The sequence below is a fragment of the Microcaecilia unicolor genome, chromosome 6, assembly GCF_901765095.1.
Source record: "Microcaecilia unicolor chromosome 6, aMicUni1.1, whole genome shotgun sequence".
NCBI lineage: Eukaryota > Metazoa > Chordata > Amphibia > Gymnophiona > Siphonopidae > Microcaecilia > Microcaecilia unicolor.
Genome location: NC_044036.1, coordinates 71,530,109 through 71,555,520, shown reverse-complemented (window position 1 = coordinate 71,555,520; position 25,412 = coordinate 71,530,109). Strand labels below are relative to the sequence as shown.

General features: G+C 42.9%; 1 protein-coding gene across 1 annotated transcript in view; it reads right to left on the bottom strand.

The window, feature by feature from the left end:
- BRDT (bromodomain testis associated) overlaps window positions 1–22,959 on the bottom strand; it is a 296,166-nt gene extending 273,207 nt beyond the window's left edge. Inside the window, 1 exon segment of the mRNA XM_030206522.1 lies at window positions 22,877–22,959. The gene's annotated coding sequence lies outside the window, so the exon portion shown is untranslated.
- Window positions 22,960–25,412: the final 2,453 nt, after the last annotated feature.

Genomic DNA, 25,412 nt, shown 5'->3' with positions numbered 1-25,412 from the left:
TATGAGAAATCAATCATAATAACATGTAAGAGACTGGAGCCCAAATGTCTGGTGTAAGGGGCCCCAGGTCAGTTTAGGATGTCTGGAACCTATGTAACTGATATTTGTATGGAGCTGATTGGTTGAGGCAAGGAAATCAATCTATTCCTTAACCAATTGGAGAGTAAGGGGGCTAGGCTAGGCTAGATAGAACTGTATTTAAGTGGGAGAAGAAGCAGTTTATGTCAGAAGGAGCTCAGAACAGGACAGAAGGAACAGACAGAAGAAGGAGAAGACAGCATAAGAAGAGAAGCAGCTGAGACAGAAGCCACAAAGACACAGAGAGCTGAGAGAGAGACAAAGAGAGCTGAGAGAGAGACAAAGAGAGCTGAGAAAGAGAAGAAGAGACTTAATGCTGATGTTCTACTTTGTTTGCTGGCAAATAAAGAAGATTTCTCTCTCATACTGGTGTGCTGTCTGACTCCTGAAGTATCATAAATTCATGCATCAATTCCTGCAACACTACATGAGTGCACAACTATGGAGTGGACTCCCATATGCAGTGAAAATACATGACCACCCAAACTTCAAGAAATCACTGAAAACCCTTCTCTTCAAAAGAGTTTATCCCACCAATCCAACATAAATCCCCACAACCAGCAACACAACGGGACAATTTATTATCCTCGACCTCATGACGCCTGAAACACCTCTACCTGTGACCCTAACACAACCTTGTATTTGTTATCAACGATACTTTGTAAGCCACATTGAGCCTGCAAATAGGTGAGAAAATGTGGGGTATAAATGTAACAAATAAAAATCATTGACGTTCCATTCTACAAACCCCCCACACGCTCACCCAGTCACGGCATAACCTCCATACATTCTCTCTTGCACTGCCCACTGTCTCCTAACCTTCTCCTCTTCCTTCAGCCAGTCTTCCCACCCCTTAATACTCCTCTACTCCAACCTCCTCTTCCTCCCCCCATGGACCAGCAGGCACTAGGACCACTGCGGTTTGCTCACCTTCCCCCTTTTTCCGCACCGGCTCTGTTGTTCGTTCTGGTTGCTGAGCAACTGATCCTTGAGAGGAAAAAAAAAAGTCTACTATTGAGATGCCCGACTCTTAATGCCCTTTGAGCCTCTGCTGTGGTGAGACACATTTAAAAACAACCACCACAGAGGACCCGAAAGAGAAAGGTGCCTAGAGCTTACCCTAAAGCCGGAAAGAAAACTGCTTCACGGGGGAGAGACGCTGCGCACAGGCGAATGAAAGACATCTATCGGTGGATGGGTCCTAAGGGAAAGGATGCAGATGCTGGTCTCTAGAAAAGCGCGGGAAAAAAGGCTGTACCCTGTTATTTATAGTACTACTGCTTTTTGTAAATTATTCCCACTGTAAACTAATAACAATGCATTACTTTGGCAAAACATATAAAAAAAACTATCACAGCAAAAACATATGACCATGAGAGTGGGAGCTCTGCCTCTGATGGGTCTAAGAATAAGCTTACCCACTATACAGCAGGTGCGTGGGAAAAAGTATGCCCCGCACGGCAGGCCAAAAGTACGGTTGCAGGGCGGACGTGACACATTTTGGCATAAGACGTATAGTGCTGCGTCATTCTACCTTGGCTTCCGCACGGTGAAATTAACACTTTACAACCTCTTCAGCGCTACAGTGATGCAATGTGGGCAAGCGAAACATTTTCTTGGCGTTTTAAAATGTTGCAGAAAGAAAATATTAACAGATATTTCTAAGCAAAATTAAAAGAAACCGTTTTCCAGTCTTGTATCTCCAGTTCGATTTATCCTCTATAGTGAAATAATACAAAATGAGGGTCGATGTCGATGCAAATTTAGCACTAACTCTCAAAATTAAAATGACATGCCTATGAAAAAATAGCAGTGCAAATATCTAAGCCCTAAGCTGCCAAAACACATCCTGAAATGAAAACAAAAGACTACATATTTTGCTGTCATCACACTACAAGTGGCAGACGTTCTCTGCTACCAGCAGCGCTAAAGTGACACAAAAACCACACACATCACATAAGGTAGCAATACCAACCCTGCCATCTAGAGCACCATGAGCACGCCTTCTAGGAGGTGCAGAATGAAAACGAGAATAATCTGAACTGCTACAGATCCTGACACAGAAACTACATGCTAGCAGACTACATCACACTGTCATACATGGAAAACACAAAATATATAAAATAAGCGACCACAAATGAAAAATAGAAATAAGCGCATGCCAAATTGGAAACACCTAAAAGCCAGACTGTATGTAATAGAAAATTTAAGAAACAGAAAAGCCATGGCCTCATACTGTTCTTTCTGTACCCTGAAAGAGGACAGATGGACACAGGTCACCAGATCCTGTAAAATCAACCCCCAAACTCCATCTTCCATTGAACTGAAGAAACAACTATCAAAAATCTCAAAGCACTGAATTGGCAGCCAATAAGAAGCGAACGGTAGTGATGGTTGGTGATTCTCTTCTGAGGGGTACTGAGGTGCCCATCCGCCAACCAGACGTGATGTCCAGGGAGGTGTTCTGTCTGCCTGGTGCAAAGATTTGAGATGTAGCGGAAAGACTGCCTAGACTCATCAAGCCTACTGACCACTATCCTATGCTGCTCATTCATGTTGGCACAAATATTGCTAGGTATCCTATTGAACATATCAAACATGACCATGGATCTGGGTTAGAGAGTTGAGCATCTAGGTGCATGGGCAGTGTTCTCATCAATCCTTCCTGTTGAAGGTAAAGGCCATATGAAGGAAGCTCACATCCTGGAGCTTAATGTGTGGCTGCATGATTGGTGCCAACCAACGCCAGCGCTTCGATTTCCTAGACCATGAAATGATTTTCCAAGAGCTACTAAGCAGTGATGGTGTCACTCTTTCAAGAAAGGGACGTAGTGTCTTCAGTAACAGACTGATTAAAAGTACTAAAGAGGGCTTTAAACTAAATTTGCTGGGGATGGGAGAGAAAAGCCCTAAAGTCATTAATAACCCTCAGGAAGGTAAGACATCAAATACTGTTTTAGAAAGCAGAAAAAAGAGTAACACCTGGACAGCCTTGTATACCTGTGCCCGTAGTATGAGAAATGAATTTCTAAATCTAGAGGCTGCAATGATAGATGCTGACTTAGATCTAATGGCGGTCATGGATATGTGGTTTATGGAGAACCATGACTGAGATATACTTATACCTGGCTATAATCTATTCAGGAAGGACAGGGCAGGAAAAAAGGAAGGAGGTGTGGCATTATATGTAAAAAATAATATTAAAGTGACAGAGCTGCAGGATGTATGCGGTAAAGAAGAAGCACTGTGCGTTAAATTGGTAAGAGGGAAAGGAAAATGTGTTGAAATTTCAAAAGAGATATTAAAAAAATTAAAAACAAACTTCATAGAGATTAAAATGATTACAAAAGAGGTTCAATATATCAGAAGAATAAGAAAAATTCACGTTCCATATCACGACAAAGAAATAAAATAGAAAAACCAATAGAGGATCCACCCGTCCTACCCACAATATCCCATTCTCACAATAGAAATAGGAAGAGGATACACAGTGATTCAGGAGAACTTTTTACTTCTCCACTCACAAGCCCCACAAATGTAGCTAGAGAGAGGACAGCAGAAGATCTTTTAGAACGAATCATACCAGCCAGACAATACGGACAGACACACAGAGAGAGATTTCCATCCTTTCCCTACAACAATCCTCATGAGAATCAATACAACAGGCCCTTCTTTCCAAACAGAGGAAGAGGCAAGAGCACGAGGGACTTGAGACGGATGGCAGTAGACACAATAGGTGCCACACAAGAAGAGATATCGGTTTTTAATCTATCCAGATCTCACCTTACAAATACACACATACGTGTTTTACAAAAAAGCCTCACTTTTGTTCCGACTCCACGTTACGACCCATTACAAACACATATTGATCTCTTTCGTTTTTTCAGGAAGCTACAAATCACACATTTTTTTCGAGACAAAACACCCACTTCAGACTCATCAGTTATGAGACGCAAGACAAAGTGGACCCCTCCAGGACCGCCTGACCCCATTATCTCTACATTTTATCAATGCATTCTTAAAGAGTTAGAAAAAATAGAGAAAAGTTCTAATCACAAAAGTTTCCATAATCTCACTCAAGAAGAATTTGATGCACTTCAAGATTTGTCTAAAAATACAAATGTTGTAATTAAACCTGCAGACAAGGGAGGAGGCATTGTTGTCATGAACAGAACCAACTACGTTACAGAGGTCCAAAAACAAATCACAGATAACCTCTGGGACGACCTATCGTCTCAGGGAATGGATCTCTTCATGAGCCACTATCTCAGTTTGTTGACTTTTTTCTCTGCCCCTACATACCCCTGATGCCTTCACATGTAAGAGATTCTACACACATTATAACCATGTTGGACGATTTTGACAGAGACTTAGAAGACGTTGTATTAGTCACATTAGATATAGATGCTCTTTATACAAACATACCACAATTAGAAAGTCTAAGCATTATAAAAAAGACACTTAACAATAGGAAAATCTTGCGCCGGATTCCTTATTTTCTCATCATTGCTTTTGCTACCTATGCGCTCACAAAAAACTTTTTTGAGCTTCAAAAACTAATTTATCAACAAATACATGGCACTGCGATGGGTTCATCCATAGCTTCAGACATAGCGAATCTTTATGTCGCAAATTTTGAAGAAAAATTCCTTAATGATCACCCTTACACATTGGAAATAATATTTTACAAGAGGTACATCGATGACATTCTCATCCTTTGGAAAGGAGATGAAAACAGACTCTTAGAATTTTTTGAGTAGTTTAATAAATTAGATCCTAATTTACACTTCAAAATGCAATATGGCAAACATCAGATTTCATATCTCAACATACTTATTGTAAAAACTCCATACAGATTTATCACAAAAGTATATAAAAAAAAACTGACAAGAATACCTATTTGCATTTCCAAAGCTTTCACAATTGCAGTTTAAAAACCAACCTCCCCTATTCACAATTTCTGAGACTCCGCCGTCTTTGTACAAATTTTGAAGACTTTGAAATTCACGCGAAAGACATGTCAGAACGCTTTAGGGGTTATCCCAAGAAATGCATTGAAAAAAGCATCAATAATGCACCAGCACAAGACAGCAACTCCTCGCGAAGAAAAATAGCAGGGAGAGACCGGATCTTATTTGCACTCTAAAATTTTATATAATTTTCAAATCAACTTTGAGATATTATAGTGAAAAATTGGCACATTTTAGAGACTCACAACTGCTTTCAGAACACATGTCCAGTCATAGCATACTCTAGGAACAAAAATTTAAAAGAATGTTTAGTTCCATCGACACTACCTGAAGAAAATAGCACACATGAAACATTCTTGGGGCACACTACATGTGGAAAATGTCCTGTTTGTAAACATGGCCTCACACTTCCAATTACAAATAAAACTTACCATCTAAAACATTCCACTAACTGTAATTCTACTCAAGTAATTTATGTTGTGATTTGTCCATGCAAACTTCTATATATAGGAAAAACGAAAAGGATGATAAAGACTAGAATAATAGAACATACATCATGCATCAGTAGACATATTCAATCTGCACCTTTGGTGCCACACTGGTATGAGGCACAACACTCCATCAATGATCTAAAATTGTGATAAAACACATAAAACCAAGATGGAGAGGAGGAGACACCGAAAACATTTTATTGAAGGAAGAACAGCGATTTATACTTTTAACACATTATCCCCCCTAGGTTTAAATGCAGAATTAGATCTGTCACCCTTTTTGTAGAGTTTGTAGAGAATGGTCATTATTCTCCATGTTTTCCAAGGGAAAATATACTGAGTTAAGTATATATGGGTATTTATTTTTACCCTAAAATTGAAAATTAAAACTTTTTTCAGAGATTTTATACATTATTGATAAACATTTATCTTAAAAATGTTCTATATATAATTTTTATTAATAATTTTTAATTTTTAAAATTTCTATTTTTTTGTATACTTATATTTTACTGCAAAAACATTTTTTGTCTCCACATTACCTTTTTATGGGATGTCTCATTCACATATGCAATTTATGTTTTTATATCTTATCTAAGATTTATAGTTTATACTTATATTCTTTATAGTCACTATTTACATTTACATCTTTTAAAAAAAATATTTACTTATAACCAACAATTCCTTTTTTCACATGTTGTCTGGTTTCTTTTAGGATATTAATTTAACCATTTTTAATTATTATTTTCTTTAAAAATATTTTCATTTCTTTGTTAATTAACAAAATTACAACCATAAACTTGTTTTTACTGTATTTGCATTTGAAGTGTCTTCTTGAATTTTTTTAGTCATCTTCGCTGTTTTGTTGTCATCTGATTTTTGCGAAGACTGGTTTCTTCTGTTTTTTTACATTGGTGTAATATACAGATCACCTTCGCAGTCAGAAGAAATGGACAGAAACTTAATTGAAGACATCCACAAGATAGCTAGGAAAGGGGAAGTACTACTGATAGGTGATTTTAATATGCCGGACATTGACTGGGGCGTCCCTGCTGAGGTGTCATCTAAAAACAAAGGGATCTTGGATTCTCTACAGGATGAATTGTTTCAGCAGTGGGTAAAGGAACTGATGCAGGATTGAGCTATTCTAGTCCTGGTGCTTACAAACAGGGAGAATATTTCTGATGTTACAGTGGGATCTAGTGATCACTGAATGGTATGGTTCAATATTAAAACAAAGTAGGAAAGGATTTACTCAAGATTGAAGGTCCTAGATTTAAAAAAAAACTAACTTTGCCATGATGGGGGAGGGGGGGGAAGTTTCTCAAGGAACAGCTGGATAGGAGCAGCTGAAGGAAGTAGAACAGCAGTGGGCAAAACTGAAAGAAGCTATTTTAAAGGCAACAAACCTTTATGTTAGAAAATGACATAAGAGTAAGAGGAAAAGAAGGCCGCTCTGGTTCTCAAACATAGTAGCTGAAAAGGTAAGGGAAAAAAGATTAGCCTTCTTACAAGATGACTCAAAAAGAGGAATACAGGCAAAAATACTTGGAAAAGCTAAGCGAAGCTGGAAAAGTTGTTAGGCAAATGGAAGAAAAGATAGCTGATACGGTAAAATTGGGGGACAAGACACTTTTCAGATATGTGACAGTAGAAAGTGGAAAAGCTAAGCGAAGCTGGAAAAGTTGTTAGGCAAATGGAAGAAAAGATAGCTGATACGGTAAAATTGGGGGACAAGACACTTTTCAGATATGTGACAGTAGAAAGTGGAAAAGCTAAGCGAAGCTGGAAAAGTTGTTAGGCAAATGGAAGAAAAGATAGCTGATACGGTAAAATTGGGGGACAAGACACTTTTCAGATATGTGACAGTAGAAAGTGCCATAATAGCAATGTGAAGCTCAAAGCTGAGAGGAAGGAATATGTAGAAGCAGATAAGGATAAAGCTGAACTGCTGAACAATTATTTCTGTTCTAAGTTCACGGATGAAAGGCCGGGGGTAAGACGACAGAAAACAAATGCTAATGGGGATGGATGGATGGTAGACCGGGACCAATTCTCAGAAGACTGTATTCCTGAGGAGATAGCTAAACTAAAAGTAGATAAAGCGATGGGAGCTGATGGGATACATCCGAGGGTACTCAATGAACTCAGAGATGCTCTGGTGGCTCCGCTGTCTGACCTCTTCAATGCTTCCTTAGAGTCTGGAGTGGTCCCGGCCTGGAGAAGGGCAGATGTGGTCCCTCTGCACAAGAGTGGAGGTAAGGAGGTTGAGAATTACAGACCTGTCAGTCTGACATCGGTGGTGAGTAAACTAATGGAAATACTTCTAAAGCAGAGGACTGCAAGGTTTCTCAAACTGAATGGACTGCAGGATCCGAGGCAGCATGGTTTCACTAAAGGCAGGTTGTGTCAGACAAATCTGATTGATTTCTTCGACTAGGCGTGGGAGGGGCGCAAGATGGTGTACTTGAATTTTAGTAAAGCTTTTGTCACAGTTCTGCACAGACGACTGATAAATTGAGTACCCTTGGTATGGATCCTAAAGTGACTGGGTCAAAAACTGGTTAAGTGGGAGGAGACAGAGGGTAGTGGTAAATGGAGCTTGCTACGAGGAAAGGGATGTTATAAGTGGTGTGCCGCAGGGATCGGTCTGGCTCTCTTTAATACCTTTGTGAACGATATTGCAGGTCTGTGTGGTACGGTTTGCCTTTTTGCGGATGATACCAAATTCTGTAATAGCCTGGACACTCCGGAGGGTATGGATAGCATGAAGAAGGATCTGGTGAAACTCGAAGAATGGTCCGGTTATTGGCAACTAAGATTTAATGTTAAGAAATGCATTAAATCTTAGTTGCCAATAATCAGACTATTCTTCAAGCTTCGCCAGATCCTTCCTCATGCTATCCACAAGAATCCAAGAGAAAGGTACAATATAGGGGGTGAAGTGCTTCTGTGTCTGGAAGAACAGGACTTGGGGGTGATTGTGTCTGATGACCTTAAAGTGGCCAAACAGGTAGCTAAGGCGACGGCCAAAGCCAGAAGGATGCTGGGTACATAAGGAGAGGGATGACCAGCAGGGGGGGGGAAAAAGGTGATAGTGCCCTTGTATAAGTCCCTGGTGAGGCCCCATTTAGAGTACTGCGTGCAATTCTGGAGACTGCACCTACAAATATAAACAGGATGGAGTTGGTCCAGAGGGTGGTTACAAAATTGGTAAACAGTCTGTGCAATAAAACATATAAGGAAAGGCTTATGTGGAGGAGTGGCCTAGTGGTTAGGGTGGTGGACTTTGGTCCTGGGGAACTGAGGAACTGAGTTCGATTCCCGGCACAGGCAGCTCCTTTCCATTGCCTGCCGCATTGAGCCTGCCATGAGTGGGAAAGCGCGGGGTACAAATGTAATGAAAATAAAATAAATAAACCTCAACATGTACACGCTGGAAGAGAGGAGATATGATAGAGACGTTTAAATACCTCAGTGGCATTAACGTGCAGAAGGAGAGCCTTTTCCAACTGAAGGAAAATTCTGGAATGAGAGGGCATAGGATGAAGTTAATAGGCTGAGGAGGAATCTAAGAAAATACTCTTTCAAGGAAAGGGTGGTGGATGTGTGGAATGGCCTGGTGGAGGTCATGGAGACAATGACTGACAAAATTCAAAAAATCATGGGACAAGCACGTAGGATCCCTTGGGAAAAGAGAGGAGTTAGTGGTCACTGAGGATGGGCAGATTGGTTGGGTCATTTGGCCCTTATCTGCCACCATGTTTCTCTATATTTACTGTTATCTTCAGTAGGTCATTTTTTTTCTCTCATTCCTCAGGGTTTGGCAAAATATGTACATTGTTCTGCCAATAAAGTTTCTGCTACAGTTCCCCTACACACCAGCAGAATGCTTTACTTCTGGTGCTGTGTAAATAAGGCACATTATTCTGTTAGCATGTATGTATTGCAGGTCCCATTGCATAACATGGGAGCTGTGATACATACATGTTGCTATGCAATTACACTGGGCCATTTAGTCACAGATACAGAATACAGACTGACCTTCACAAAATAGAGATTAGTTGACCACAAATATCCAGACAAAAACTGAAAAGGAAACCCAAGAAACCCCTCTGTATGTGCTATCTTTCCTCATATTAAGCTGAGCCATTTCCATTATGGAGAGTGGAACTATAATAACATCCCTCTACAATAGGGGTTCTCAATCCAGTCCTTGGGACACACCTAGCCAGTCAGGATTTCAGGATACTCATAATGAATATGCATGAGATAGATTTGAATACAATAGAGACAATGCATGCAAATTTATCTCATACATATTCATTGTGGGCAGTCTGAAAACCTGACTGGCTAGGTGTGTCCCAAGGACTGGTTTGAGAACCCCCTGCTCTACAAGAATGCAGGGGGCTTAAGTGCCCCAAATGAACACCACCCACATTAAAAATGATGGGTGCTAAGCCACCACAGCAGACCCTGTTGCGGCTTGCGGTGGCTAGAGTGGTTATAGCCTCTTGCTGGAAGCAGACGGGGGTACCCTCAGTTAGGAGATGGATCCAAAAACTAAAGTATATATGTGAAATGAAGAGGCTCTTGGCAGAATGTAAGCAACAACAGAGTAAATGGTACAATATATGGAAACCTTTCATTCTTAGTACACTGAGAGAGGAGAGAGACTGTTGAGAGTGACGTATGGTATGCGGTGTTAGGGGCTTTGTTTCGGGACGGGGAGGGGGTGGGAAGGGGAGGGGTTGCTTGAGGAAGGCGGGCGAGTGAGTTACCTGTTAGTTAAAAAACCAAAAAGTTGGAGTATTTTATAGATTTCTATATGTAACTTGATAAAGTGGAACAAAAGTGTTTACGTTAATGGAAAATGCCTGTGCAAGTCAAACTCAACTACACCACTTGTATTGTCATTGAGTTTATTGTTCTGTTATCAAAATAAATAAAGACTTCATTTAAATAAAAAAAAATGATGGGTGCTTAACAACTCCTACGTACCCCCCCCCCCCCCCCCCCCCCCCACACAATGAAAGCTCAAGAACCCCAATAATCCCTAAAATAACAAGACAATGTCAGTGGACCCAACATCACCCTCTGTCCATGTTTCTCGCCAGTCCCTCTCATGCCCCACCCATCATCCCACTGACTTCTTTGTCTCCTCAGGCATAGGGCCAGCATTCAGAATGGATGGCAGCAACAGGGAATAGCAGAGTGACCAGCTTTCAGAAGCAGGTGAGTGTTAGTTACAGTAAAGATGGAAATGCCCTGGGTTTGGCAGTGTGACATTGGAATGGCTGTTGTAACAATAGCATGCATGTTTTAGTGCTCACATGTAGCAGTTGCTATAGCACCTTCACATAACAAGCCACCTTCTTCTGAGTAAGATGCTGATATGCAGAAGGTCCAGAGGGCGGCTACAAAATTGGTAAGCAGTCTCTGCCATAAAACATATAAGAAAAGGCTTATGAACCTCAACACACCTTGGCTGCTCAGAAGGGAGGAGGATTGTTGAGAGCACATAAGCAAACAATTGTCACTGTACGACTACAAATATCATTGATAAAAAGGGGAAATAGGGGGAGAAATGTGCTCACTCAACCTCTTTAGAGCCAGTTTCCTGTAGAACTCAATCTTCTTTTATTTATTTAGATTTTGCTCACACCTTTTTCAGTAGTAGCTCAAGGTGAGTTACATTTAGGTACTCTGGATATTTCTCTGTCCCAGGAGGGCTCACAATCTAAGTTTGAACCTGAGGCAATGGAGGGTTAAGTGACTTGCCCAAGATCACAAGGAGCAGCAATGGGATTTGAACTGGCCACCTCTGGATTGCAAGACCAGTGCTCTAGCCACTAGGCCACTCCTCCACTTTTGTACAACGTAGACCATATGACTCAAATGCTGCCCTAGCCTAAGCTAGTTGTGCCACGGCCCACACGGCTAACCTCCTTCTGCAGTTTATGACTATTATCACAGTTAACCAGTGGCGTACCAAGGGGAGGGGCAGTGGGGGCGGTCCACCCCGGGTGCACGCCGCTGGGGGGGTGCCGTGCGCCTGTCGGCTCTTCGTTTTCATGCTCCCTTTGCCCCGGAACAGGTTACTTCCTGTTCCGGGGCAGAGGGAGCATGAAAACGAAGAGCCGGCAGGCGCGCAGCACCCCCCCCAGCGGTGTGCACCCGGGGGGAGGGGGGCCTCGCGCTGTTCCAGGGGGGGCGCTGCACCCGGGGGGCGGGTTGCATCGGCGATCCGCCCTGGGTGTCAGCCCCCCTAGGAACGCCACTGCAGTTAACCACATAGTGTGTACAAGAAAGTTAGCACAACATGGTTGAAACTACTGTACTGGAGATGTATAATAGAGATGACACATTCAAAGAATGCTGCTCTCCTCCAGTCAGTATGGGGAAGGAAGGGAGAATTACAAACCTGGGCAGCGGCTAAAGTGAAGCAGGTGAGCGGCAGCTGAAAACAGGGGGACTAACTCACTTCTCAGCTCACAGCATTGTTCTACCTGCTTCTTGATTTCCTTTCCCTGAGCCATAGGCTACACCAGTCATTAAGGGCTACAAACAAGCCTGGCTTTCAGGATAACCAAGAAATAGAACCAGGCACACTTTGATTGAATATATGTAAATATACAAGAGGGAAGGGAAATGGGACTTGATATACCACTTTTCTGAGGTTTCTGCAACTACATTCAAAGCGGTTTACATATATTCAGGTACTTATTTTGTACCAGGGGAAATGGAGGGTTAAGTGGCTTGCCCAGAGTCACAAGGAACTCTAAAAGAGGAAAGTAAAGTTACTCACTTGTAGTAAGTGTTCTCCATGGGCAGCAGGATGAATACCCACACTGATGGAGGTCATCCGATGGAGCCTGGCATGGCAAATGCTCATAAGTACATAAGTATTGCCATACTGGGAAAGACCAAAGGTCCATCGAGCCCAGCATCCTGTTTCCAACAGTGGCCAATCCAGGTCACAAATACCCGGCAAGATCCCAAAAATGTACAAAACATTTTATACTGCTTATCCCAGAAATAGTGGATTTTCCCCAAGTCCATTTAATAATGGTCTATGGACTTTTCCTTCAGGAAGCCATCAAAACATTTTTTAAACTCCACTAAGCTAACCGCCTTTACCACATTCTCTGGCAACGAATTCCAGAGTTTAATTACACGTTGAGTGAAGAAACATTTTCTCCGATTCGTTTTAAATTTACTACATTGTAGCTTCATCGCATGCCCCCTAGTCCTAGTATTTTTGGAAAGCGTGAACAGATGCTTCACATCTACCCGTTTCATTCCACTCATTATTTTATAGACCTCTATCATATCTCCCCTCAGCTGCCTTTTCTCCAAGCTGAAGAGCCCTAGCTGCTTTAGCCTTTCCTCATAGGGAAGTCGTCCCATCCCCTTTATCATTTTCGTCACCCTTCTCTGCACCTTTTCTAATTCCACTATATCTTTTTTGAGATGCGGCGACCAGAATTGAACACAATATTCGAGGTGCGGTCGCACCATGGAGCAATACAAAAGCATTATAACATCCTCATTTTTGTTTTCCATTCCTTTCCTAATAATACCTAACATTCTATTTGCTTTCTTAGCCACAGCAGCACGCTGAACAGAAGGTTTCAACATATCATCAACGACGACACCTAGATCCCTTTCTTGGTCCGTGACTCCTAACGTGGAACCTTGCATGACATGCATCACTTTGCACTTGCTCACATTAAACGTCATCTGCCATTTAGATGCCAAGTCTCCCAGTCTCGTAAGGTCCGCTTGTAATTTTTCACAATTCTCCAGCAATTTAACGACTTTGAATAACTTTGTGTCATCAGCAAATTTAATTACCTCACTAGTTACTCCCATCTCTAGGTCATTTATAAATATGTTAAAAAGCAGCGGTCCCAGCACAGAGCTCTGGGGAACCCCACTAACTACCTTTCTCCATTGAGAATACTGACCATTTAACCCTACTCTCTGTTTCTATCTTTTAGCCAGTTTTTAATCCACAATAGAACACTACCTCCTATCCCATGACTCTCCAATTTCCTCTGGAGTCTTTCATGAGGTACTTTGTCAAATGCCTTCTGAAAATCCAGATACACATTATCAACCGGCTCCCCTTTATCCACATGTTTGTTCACCCCTTCAAAGAAATGTAGTAGATTGGTGAGGCAAGATTTCCCTTCACTAAATCCATGTTGACGTTGTCTCATTAATCCATGCTTTTGAATATGCTCTGTAATTTTGTTCTTAATAATAGTCTCTACCATTTTGCCCGGCACCAACGTCACACTCACCGGTCTATAATTTCCCGGATCTTCTCTAGAACCTTTTTTAAAAATCAGCATTACATTAGCCACCCTCCAATCTTCCGGTACCACGCTCGATTTTAAGGATAAATTACATATTTCTAACAATAGCTCTGCAAGCTCATTTTTCAGTTCTATCAGTACTCTGGGATGAATACCATCCTGTCCAGGTTTACATCCTCCAGGTTTACAAAGAATTCATTAAGTTTCTCCGACTCGTCAGCTTCGAATACCATTTCCGGCACCGGTATCCCACCCAAATCTTCCCCGGTGAAGACCGAAGCAAAGAATTCATTTAATCTCTCCACTACGGCTTTGTCTTCTCTGATCGCCCCTTTTACTCCTCAGTCATCTAGCAGTCCAACTGATTCTTTTGCCTGCTTCCTGCTTTTAATATACCTAAAAAATTTGTTTAATATGTGTAAAGTCCCTCTTAGCTTTCCTTATCGGCGCTTTGCATTTGACTTGACATTCCTTATGCCGTTTCTTATTATTTTCAGTCGGTTCCTTCTTCCATTTTCTGAAGGATTTTCTTTTAGCTCTAATAGCTTCCTTCACCTCACTATTTAACCACGCCGGCTGTCGTTTGGTCTTCTGTCCTCCTTTTTTAATACGCAGAATATATTTGGCCTGGGCTTCCAGGATGGTGTTTTTACCTCCCTAGCATGTCCCGATGTTACATTTACCCAGTCAATATCAGTATAATTGAAATCACCCATTATTATTCTGTTGCCCAGTTTGTTTGCGTCCCTAATTTCCTTTAACATTTCTGCATCCATCTGTTCATCCTGGCCAGGCGGACGGTAGTACACTCCTATCATTATCCTTTTCCCCTTTACACATAGAATTTCAATCCACAGTGATTCCAAGAAAGTGTTTTGTTTCCTGCAGAATTTTCAATCTATTTGATTCAAGGCTTTCGTTAATATACAATGCTACCCCTCCACCAATTCGATCCACCCTATCACTATGATATAATTTGTACCCCGGTATGACAGTGTCCCACTGGTTAGCCTCCTTCCATCAGGTCTCAGAGATGCCTATTATATCTAATTTTTCATTTAGTGTAATATATTCTAACTCTTCCATCTTATTTCTTAGGCTCCTGGCATTCGCATATAGACATTTCAAACTGTGTTTGTTGCTCCTATTTACATCATGCTTAGTACTTGACAGTACTAATTTGCAATCTTTTGTCTGATTTTTATTTAGGGACACCTGATCTACTATGGTCTCTTTTGCAACCTCACTATCAGGATACCCTATCTTCCCTGTTTTGGTGATATCTTTGAAAGATACCTTATCCCGAACCATGCGCTTTTAAGCGACTGTCGGCCTTCCCCCCATTTCTAGTTTAATAGCTGCTCTAACTCCTGCTCCCCAATGTTCTTTCAGAAGCGGCCTACTGGTTACGTGTGCATCTTCCCGCTCACCATCATTATGCAAGACCAGCTTAGTCTACTACAAGAGCTGATAGAATTCAACTCCAAGAGGAGGTGGGTGGGACAGTGTGGATATATATATATATATATATATATATATATATATATATATATATATATATATATATCCTGTTGTCCTCAGAGAACACCTGCTACAAGTGAGTAACTTCACCTTCTACAAGGACAAACAGGATGGTATATTCACACTTATGGGAATCCCTAGCTACCACACTGGCTTAAAAGGGGAATAGAAAATGGTCTGCAACAAGCAAGGCCAAAAATGCAAACCACTAAGAGAAACTTCAGGCCTGGGGTGGAGTTGAATTCTAGTCCCCAAATACATTTTGAAGGCCTGTCTGACCAAACCAGCTGTCACATCGGGATTCCTGTTCTAGTAAGTAGTGATATGTGAATGTGTGGACTGAAGTCCACGTTGCAGCTCTGCATATCTCCTATATGTAGGCTAACCTTAAGTGGACTTACTGATGCAGCCATGGCTCTGACGTTGTGAGCCTCGACGTAACCTTCCAAGCAGCTCGGCCTGGGCATAAGTGAAGGAAATGCAGTCTGCTAGTCAATTCAAAAGAGTGTGTTTGCCGATAGCCTCCATCCTGTTGCAATCAAAAGAAACAAAAAGCTGGGTGAACTGTCTATGGAATTTAGTCTGGTCCAGATAGAATGCCAAGGCGCTCTCTTGGTTTAAAGTGTGCTTTCATCTTGATGGGCATTATGGCTCTGAGGAAAAAGCTGGCAAAACAATTGACTGGTTAAGGTGGAATTCTGACACCACCTTAGGAAGGATTTATGATTTATGATGCTAAATAGTAGTAGTAGTAGTGTGCGCAAAACCACTCTGTTGTAAAATGTAGCGCAAGATGGATCAGCTACTAGATCCTGTAGTTCACTTATCCTGTGTGCTGAAGTGACTGCCACCAAAAACAGGACTATCTAGGTCAGGTACTTCAGGTGGCAGGTATCAAGTGGCTAAAAGGGATCTTTCATCAGATGGATAAGGACAATATTGAGATCCCATGACATTGTAGGAAGCTTGATGAAGGTTTAAATAAAAGCAAGACCTAACAAAGCAAGCAACTGTGGTGGAGCAGAATGGGCTTACCCTCTACACCAGGCTTGTCCAAGTTCAGTCCTTGAGGGCTGTAAGCAGACCAGGTTTTCAGGATATCCCTAATAAAGACGCATATGAGACATCTGTATACAATGAATAGTGTGCATGCAAATCTCTCATGAACATTCATTGGGATATCATGAAAATCTGGCCTGTTTACAGCCCTTGAGAACTGAACTTGGAGCTCATCATTGTGTAGAACCGACTTGTCCAGTTGCACTAAGGTGAACCTTCAAACAGGGGTAGACAATTCTAGTCCTCGAGAGCCCCAGGCGGGTCAGGTTTTCAGAATATCCACAATGAAATATATAAAATAATTGGGGCTAAACCTTAATATATCCACACCCAACCTACTCTTTAAAGCAAAAATACATGACTAAAGGTCAGTGTCTAACTGAAATAAATTGAAATCTATGAATGTAAATAAATTTAACAATATGTAAAATGTGCTCAGAACCTTGTGCTAACCAAAAATGCAGCATGAGAGATTTATTAGCATGCACTGCCTCCTTGGTATGCAAATCTATCTCCTGCATATTCATTGTGGATACCCTGAAACACAGAAGAGTGGCCAAACATGACCTTACAGCCAAATGGATTAAAAAAGTCTTTATTAAACACAACACTTATATGCTGACCTGACATGGGGCAGTGTTTCTCCACAAATACTGTCTTTTTCAGGGGTCACAGTGAACCGTATTGCACAACAAACACGGCTCCTGAGGTGGTGCGTTAAAAATGGAAAAAAACAGAGGAAAGTATCACAACAGTATGAATACTGAGGTAGCCACAAACAGCGATCCTTGTAAAGCTCACAGCGTTCTGGACGCCAAACTAAGGAAATAGAAACAGGAACCCAGGGTTAATGACAAGAATAGAAACAGAACTCCAGGGTTAGACAGGAAAGTATACAATAGTTATGCAGGCAATCATAACTCTAAAAGACAATCTATGCATCCCATGAACAGGGAGGCACTCTCTGCAATTATTCTATCAAATTTGCAAAGGCCATATTAAAAGAGATGAGTCTTCAATAGAGATCTAAATTTTTTGTATTACAATTCTCAGAGAGGTAGAGGAAAGCTGTTCTAGACGGTGCTAAACCAGTGGTTCCCAAACCTGGTCCTGGAGGCACTCCAGCCAGTCAGGTTTTCATGATATCCACAATTAATATTCATGAGAGATCTGCATGCATTGCCTCATTGGTATGCAAATCTCTCATATGAATATTCATTGTGGATGTCCTGAAAACCTGACTGGCTGGGGTGCCTCCAGGCCCAGGTCTGGGAACCACTGTGCTAAACAATAAAAAGCACTATGAGAAGATTACAATCATGCAGAAGAGGGATTAGGTAGTACCAGGTGATAATCACTTGGAGCACGCAGTAAATGTAAGATTTGCTAAGTAAGACAGCTTTCCTGTAAGGCCTTAGTCAGAATTTTTAACTGAATTCAGTAGTTGACAGGCAGCCAGTGAAAGTTAAATAATAATTGAGTAATATGGTCATGTCTTTTGGTCTTGCATAAGAGATAAGCTACAGTATTTTGTAAAGTCTATGGTTTTTTAAATGTTATGTTGTGAAATACCTGAATATAAGATTGATTTAAGTTGTTGCAAGACAAAAATGCCAGATCTAACAACACTAGAGATTTGTTCATGGAAAGAAAAATGAGAGAGTCAATAATAATCCCTAGGTACTTAAAAGACTCTACCAACGAGATTGGAATCCCGGAAGGATTGGGAGCTGTGATGGGCATAAAGTTACGGACTGTGGACTTTATTTTGGGTTGAGAACCAAGTAATTAAAGGAAAGCCAGTCTGCAACAGCATCAAGACATACTTGAGTGGCTAGAGATCTGGAGAATCAGAATAGTAGACCAGAAGGATGTCATTCGCATAGAATGAGAGTTGTACAGTACTCAAAAAAATGTTGAAAAGAAGTGGTTACAAACTAGATCCTTGAGGGACACCGCTTGATAAAGCAAATAAAATGCTGGACGCAGAGGAAGCGTAGACTGTGAAAAAGCATTCTTGAAAAGATGTGAACCAATTATATAAGTGTGCACCTTCCTCTGGGTTGGGAGGAAAGCACTGGCTTGGAGTTAATTGGAGTCCTGGTACATATGACTCAATTGCTAAGCAGGGCTGAGGTTGGATAATTTATGATGAACCTTAGGAGCTCCAGCACCTGAATGATTCTGCGCATTAATTATTCTGCATCTTCCTCTGACATGCTCTTGACCAGCCAATCATCTAGGTATAGAAACACATGCATAGTGATGCTGCAGCTACTGCTAGATGTTTTATGAAGACCATGGGTGCTAGGCCGAGTAGCAGAACATAGTACTGGTGTTTCCCTACTTGGGATCTCAGATATGTCCTGTGACTGGAATCTGTATGGAGGTATAGGCATCCTTTAAGTCCAGCGAGCATAGCCAGTCATTTTCCTGAATCAAGGTGAACAGGGTGCCCAGACAAACCATCCTGAACATTTGCTTGGCCAGATATTCGTTTAGGGCCCTTAGGTCTAAGATTGATGGAATCCCCCTCTTTTTGGTGACCACATAGTACTTAGAATAAAATCCCTTCCCTTTTTTTTCCCCCTCGGTAGAATAGGTTTGACTACATTGGCCTATAAAAGGAAAGTGTTCCTTCGTAAGCAATTCCTGCTGCTGAGAACTTAATCTTGACGCTCTCAGTGGTCAATTACATGGGAATTTTCCCAACTGAAATGTGCAGCCTGTCCAGACTATTTTAAGAACCCAGTAGTCTGAGGTTACAACGGGCCAACTTGCTTGGGGAAAAAAAAAATTCAGCCTCCCTTTCTACCAGGTCATCCAGAACAGTCACAGGAACAGCAGCATCGCTTCTCTGCCTTTTGGCTAAGATCAAGTGTAGGAATTGCAGCTCTGCCCTCCTGGAGCCAGTAAAATGCTCATCCCTTGCTTTTACTGGGGAGTTGGCTCTCTGCTGCCATGGACAGGAGCGATATCCCTGATTATTCTAGTGGGGGGGGGGGGGGAAGAGAGGAAGGAGGAAAACTATGCCTTTGAGAGTAGTCCACTAACATACCTCCTGGATGTGGAGGCCGAGATAATGACTTGATGGTCTCAGAACATTTCTTGATGAGGCTGGTGACCTTCTCCATCTTGTTACCGGAAGGACTGTCTCCTCTGTATGGAACGTCCGCCAGCTTTTCCTGAACACTTGGCTTCAGGTCTAAGGCACACAGCCAGGTGAGTCTGTACAACCCAATACCTATGGCAAAGGCTCAGGATGCTGTATCGAAAGCATCATAGGTTGCCTGGACCATATACTTTCCACACTCCCAGTCTTTGGTTACTAGCTGACAGAGCTCCTCAGCCTTTCTGTGAACTTTATCACTACACACATTGTTCAACAAGTGCATGATCGGTACAAGCGGATACGAAGCTATGCAGGAAGGAAGCCTAGTGGTCTGCTAAACTCCTTCCCAAAAGATTGCAAGGTTTTAGCTTCCCTCCCCAGGGGGCACCAAAGAGTAATTACTGGCTCTTTAGAGAGCAGCTTCAACTACCATGGAATGGGGAGGAAGCTGGAGCTTCTCAAATAAGGAAGCCTTCTGGACACTATAGATAAAACAGCAATTCCCAACAATGTCCTAGGGGAATCTCAGCCAGTCACATTTTCAGGATATTCAGAATGAATATTCACAAGATAGATTTGCAAACTAAGAAGGCAGTGTATGCAAATTATTCTCATGCATATTCATTGTGGATATCATGAAATCCTGACTGGCTGGCTGTAGTTCCCCCAGTACAGGTTTGGGAACTGCGCAGATAGAGTAAACCTTATTGATTTGTTGTATAGGTAGGGAGTGGGAGTCGCCCACTGCTTCACCTGTACAAGGTTAAGGATTCTGTGTACAGGTACTGACAGTTTCCTGGGGGGGGGGGGGTGGGGGGTGGCGCCTCAATATGAAGAATGTCCAGTAACTCAACTCTGGGCTCATCCTCGGTCTCAATTAAATGGGATGGATTTAACCATTTCCCCTACACCATTGAAAAAGGAAAGTTCTTCTGGGACCAACTTTCTCCTTTTATGAGGGGAGGATCTGAGGGGTACCAAGGGTGCATCTTCAGACACCCAGGTGCAGTCCAAATCAGACTCATAAAAGTACTCCTCTGGATATGTCTGAATCTCTGTCTGCCTTCTCAGTTGAAATATGGATCCTTCCCAAGAGATTGGAGATCAACACCAGTTTGGTGCACATCTGTTTCCCATGCCCCTTGAGGGCTCAGTGTCTGTACGCTCCCCACAGGCTGTGCATGGGCCTCCAGAATAGGCTGGAACACCTGAGCTGTCAGCATCGATGCCCTCACTGCCATGGCATCTTGCTGCGCAAATACGTGCCCTCACTCTTCTTGGAGCAAGATCAATGAAGGCTGGGCTTCATCCGGGTTGGTCCATCCTTTAAAGGTATCAAGGCAGTATCAGTGGCCTGGGCATAGCTTGGTGGAGGCTGGCGTGCCCTGCTTGGTTCGCAGAGGGGTGAGTAGCCCTCATGATTTTGAGGACATTCCAGTTTAGATTCTATCCTTTCCACATCCAGTATCTGACACTGAATGAAGATAACAGCAGCTATACTGGGCAAGAGTTTCCCCTCTCTTGCCTAGGACTGGAGGAGTTAGACTGCTCAAGCAAGAAAATCCTGCACAGTACAGGGATTTGTAAGGTCTGCATCTGTTTTTAGACTACAGCTTCAATTAAGAGAACACTTAACCTTCATTTCATATTCTGTTCTACATCCAACACATTTCTAGGTGAGTGGCTTGCAGTGGAAGATTAACCCTAATGGTTTGAGCAGCTACTGACAACCAGGAAGGCCAAGATTCAAAACCCACTGTTCCTTATAAGCAAGTTACTTAACCCTTCACTGGCTCAGATATAAGCTCTCTAGGGAGCGTACCTGAATGGAATCTGAATGGCATTCACCTTGAACTACTGATAGATATGGCTTAAATCCAAAATCCCTTCTTAAGTCAATCCTCCCTGTCTGCCAATCACGTGTTACAATTAATTTTCAGGTATGTTGCCATAAACTTTCTGTGACCCAGGTCCTAGTCTTAATTTGCAGATGATAAAAAAGTAAAACTATGAAAGGCAACAGGCAAGGTGCTTTTAAGCCTCATTTTCTCCCCCTCCCCCAAACACACTCCACTACAGAGACAGATTTTCAGATACAGGAAAAACTTTATTAGCACATGCACCTTCTCTCTTCCCGTGAGTGACCCAGACACACCCACGTTTGCTCGTTCCGCAAGAGTTTCCCCCCGCCTCCCACGCTCGTGCTCATTCAGCAGGTGTTCCCCCCTCCTCCTCCTAAGACTTGGCTATCAAAGGGCACTGCAGCAACATCAGATATCACGCGAAAGTCTTGCTTGTCCTACCTGCTCTCACAGCACATTTTTCAGAATCGGACACTTATTGAAATAGGCAGACACACGCACGCGCGCGCTATCAAATTGATGCTCAGATTTACGATATTCGTTAGCACAAGCAGACCTAACTTGTGCAAACACTAACAGCCCTACATGACACTGGGTCTCTTATGTCGCTCCCCCACCAGTCCCCCTCCGCAAGTTAACCCACGCACTGTCTGCCTTCCCCACCACGACACTCACCAGCTGCCCCTGCCTCACACAGAAACCTCCGCAACACTGCAAGCAAGCAAGCACAGGCTCTTGCCCCTCCCTTCCTGCGTCTGTGGCTTGCCTTCCAGGGATCCCTCCCCCACTGTGCTTTCCCATTGGCTGTATCCCGCGCAGCAGCCGACTCGCCTCGCCTTTTTTTCGGAGGAGGCGGAGCGCCTGGGAATCTCTCCATCGGATTCTGCATTATTTCCTACAGTAATTCGGCAAGAGAAAGGGTGGTTCGGGGTTTGTAATAATAATCCTAGAAACATATTCCTGCTCAGGAGGACAAATGAAAACACCAGAGCCAACCGCAAAGGCTAAAAGAAAGGTAAAGTGTGGGCAACAAACAACACAAGGATAGCAATAAATGGCCTGGTTGTCAGATTTCCTTTTTTATTGACCCGACAAGTAAAAAAGCCCGTTTCGTGAAAAATGAAACGAGCCCTAGCAAGGCTATCGTCTAATCGCAATTATGTTTTAAATCTCTCTCCCTAGCCTTCTCCATCCAAATCCAGCAATTCTCCTCTCTCCCCTGCCTTCATCTGTAGCGATTTCTCCTTTCTTCGCTCCCATCCATGTCCAGCGATGTCTTATCTCCCCCTCGCCTATCCAGGTCTAGCAATTCTCCCCTCCCATCCATGTCCAGTGACTCACCCCAGCCCCCACCTGACCCCTTTCAAGCACCAGAGTTCCAATTAAACCCACCCGTCACCTGCCCACCCTCTTCTCCCACAACAGCCCTCCTGCCGCCCTGCCTTAAAAACGTTTATTGTACCTCAAGTCGCAGCGGTGGCAGGCTCGGGCTCGGCTCACCTACAACCTTCCCTCTCACTGTCCCACCCTCCTCTGATGTAATTTCCTCTTTCCGCGAGGGTGGGACACAGAGAGAATGAAAGGGAAGACTGGAGGCGAGCCGATTATGTAGTAGCTCATTTGCATATGCTTACGAACCTAGCCAGCCGTCCAGGGATGCAGATTGAGAAATTATTATATAGAGGATAACACTACCGTCAGTGGTGTATTGAGCTGTCACAGGTAGGAGAGTTTGAAGATCATCTTGAAGCTGCACATTTCAGTTGGAAAAATTCCCATATAATCGACCAACACTGAGAGCGTCAAGATTAAGTTCTCAGCATCAGAAATTGCTTATGAAGGATCTGCCAACACAAGATATGGAGAAATTTAAAGAAGTTGCCCAAGAGTGACACTATTTGGCTTAATCCTGGATGCAGTAGTATAGGGAGGATTTTCTCCAATGAGGGGGGAGCAATGTAATATTTTTGCATCACCCAACAGAACTTTCTGTGGAGCAGGACAAGTAGTAGTAATGGGAAGGATGACACAGGAACAACAGCCAGTGGCTAAGAAATCGGGGGGGGGGGGGGGGGGGGGGCACAAATGCCCCAGGCCCACACCCACATCCACATCCATTCAGGATATAATTTGTTGAATTTTGTAGGTACTGTCAACCTGCCTTCAGTGTTGCCAAATACGGTGGAAAAACAAATATGTTTTCCCTTAAAAAAAAAATAAGCCCAAAACAAGCAACATCAGTTCAAAAAGAAGCCCCAAAATAAGCCAAAATTTTTTTTAACCTACTGTGAAGTTTAATCATTTGCTAAAACACTCACCTGGCTCCTTCCCTTCCAACTAGCAAGCATTAGAGGAACTGGTGCTTATGCTGACCCTCTTCTGCACTGTTAGCACCTGGTGTCCTGCCCCAGGAGACCACAGGTCAGCCATTTGTGAGATGCCAGAGTTGTGGCTCAGGCCACTGGTAACGTATGTAAGTCTTCTGCTCACATATGCGGTCAGTGCCAACAAATTTTTAAAAACTCACTGGTTCTAAAAAAAAAAAAAAAAGAAAAGCTCAAACTCACAGGAAAAAAAGCGAGGTTGGCAGCACTGCCTGCCTCCTCTATCATTGGTGGACTAAAGCAGTGGTTCTCAGTCATTCTGGTTTCCAGGATGGCCAAACGAATATACCTGATGTCCATGCTGCGTTTCCTTTGTATGCAAATTACATCTATCTCCTACATATTCATTGAAGATATTCTTTAAACCTGATATGTCCTGGATTGAGAAACACTGGACTAAAGCAAAACAAATGCCAGAAAAAAAACAGTTTTGCTGTACATTTCCCACTGCTCCATGGGGTAGTTGTGAGTGTCAAATAAACGTAACCCCACACACCTCCGGCTCAGTTCCACTCTAGGGTTTCGTTCACACCACCCAGGACCAGGGTCACTCATACAGTTCCTACTGGTTGTATCACTCAGGCTGAGCGCGGGCTGGGGCCAGAATAAGTCTGGTAGGCCGAGGGTACTCTTTCTCTGGGCGCTCTCATTCAATAATTAGCAGTCTCAGTGCTGAACTTCAGCTTGCTTTACTAACAGTAACTTGAACAAAAAAAAAACAGTTCATAAACTTGTCAACTCGGTCTATACAATTCAGGGTGTTTTTCTTCAGATAGCACAGCATAATCTCCACATGATATCAGGGCTTTCAAACTCACAGTTCAGATCTATCTTAAATCTCCTCTATTTGCAAACCAGAACAGGTCTTGTGTTTGGCGGGGGTGGGGGCTGGGGTTCCACTGGACCACCAAGACTAAGGTTTGCAAGTCTCCCCTGTTCCTCCCACTTGCTCAGCAAACTCAAATGCCAGCTCTGAGCTGGCATAGGATTTGCCGCAGGAGCAGCGCCCTTCTTTGGCACTTTGCTCGCTGATCATCTTGGAGGAATGTGAGTAGTCAGAGCCAGCAAGCTTGTTATTTAATGCGCTCGCTGGCTCTGATCCTGGGATGGGGCAAACACGGATGCTACTGGCCTCTAGCACCCCCGCTTGCTTCTGATCATCTGCCCATGTAAGATTAACTTATCTTTGAAAGACTGAAGTGCACTCTACACCTTTTCAACCTTTGCCGCCCTTTTCTCACATATACACCTTTCATCTTCTCTGGAGTGGAGGAGTGGCCTAATGGTTAGTGCGGTGGGTTGCAGACCTGAGTTTAATTCCCACTGCTGCGTGATAGTTGGCAGCAGGTTTTGTTCCTGCAGAACTAGGTTCAATTCCCTCTATGTGACCTTGTAGCTCTGTGTGACCGTGGGCAAGTCACTTAGCCCTCCATTACCCCAGGTACAATATATAACTTAGATTGTAAACCACATATGGGCTCATTTTCGAAAGAGAAGGGTGCCCATCTTTCGACACAAATCGGGAGATGGGCGTCCTTCTCTCAGGGTCGCCCAAATCAGCATAATCGAAAGCCGATTTTGGGCGCCCTCAACTGCTTTCTGTCGTGGGGACGA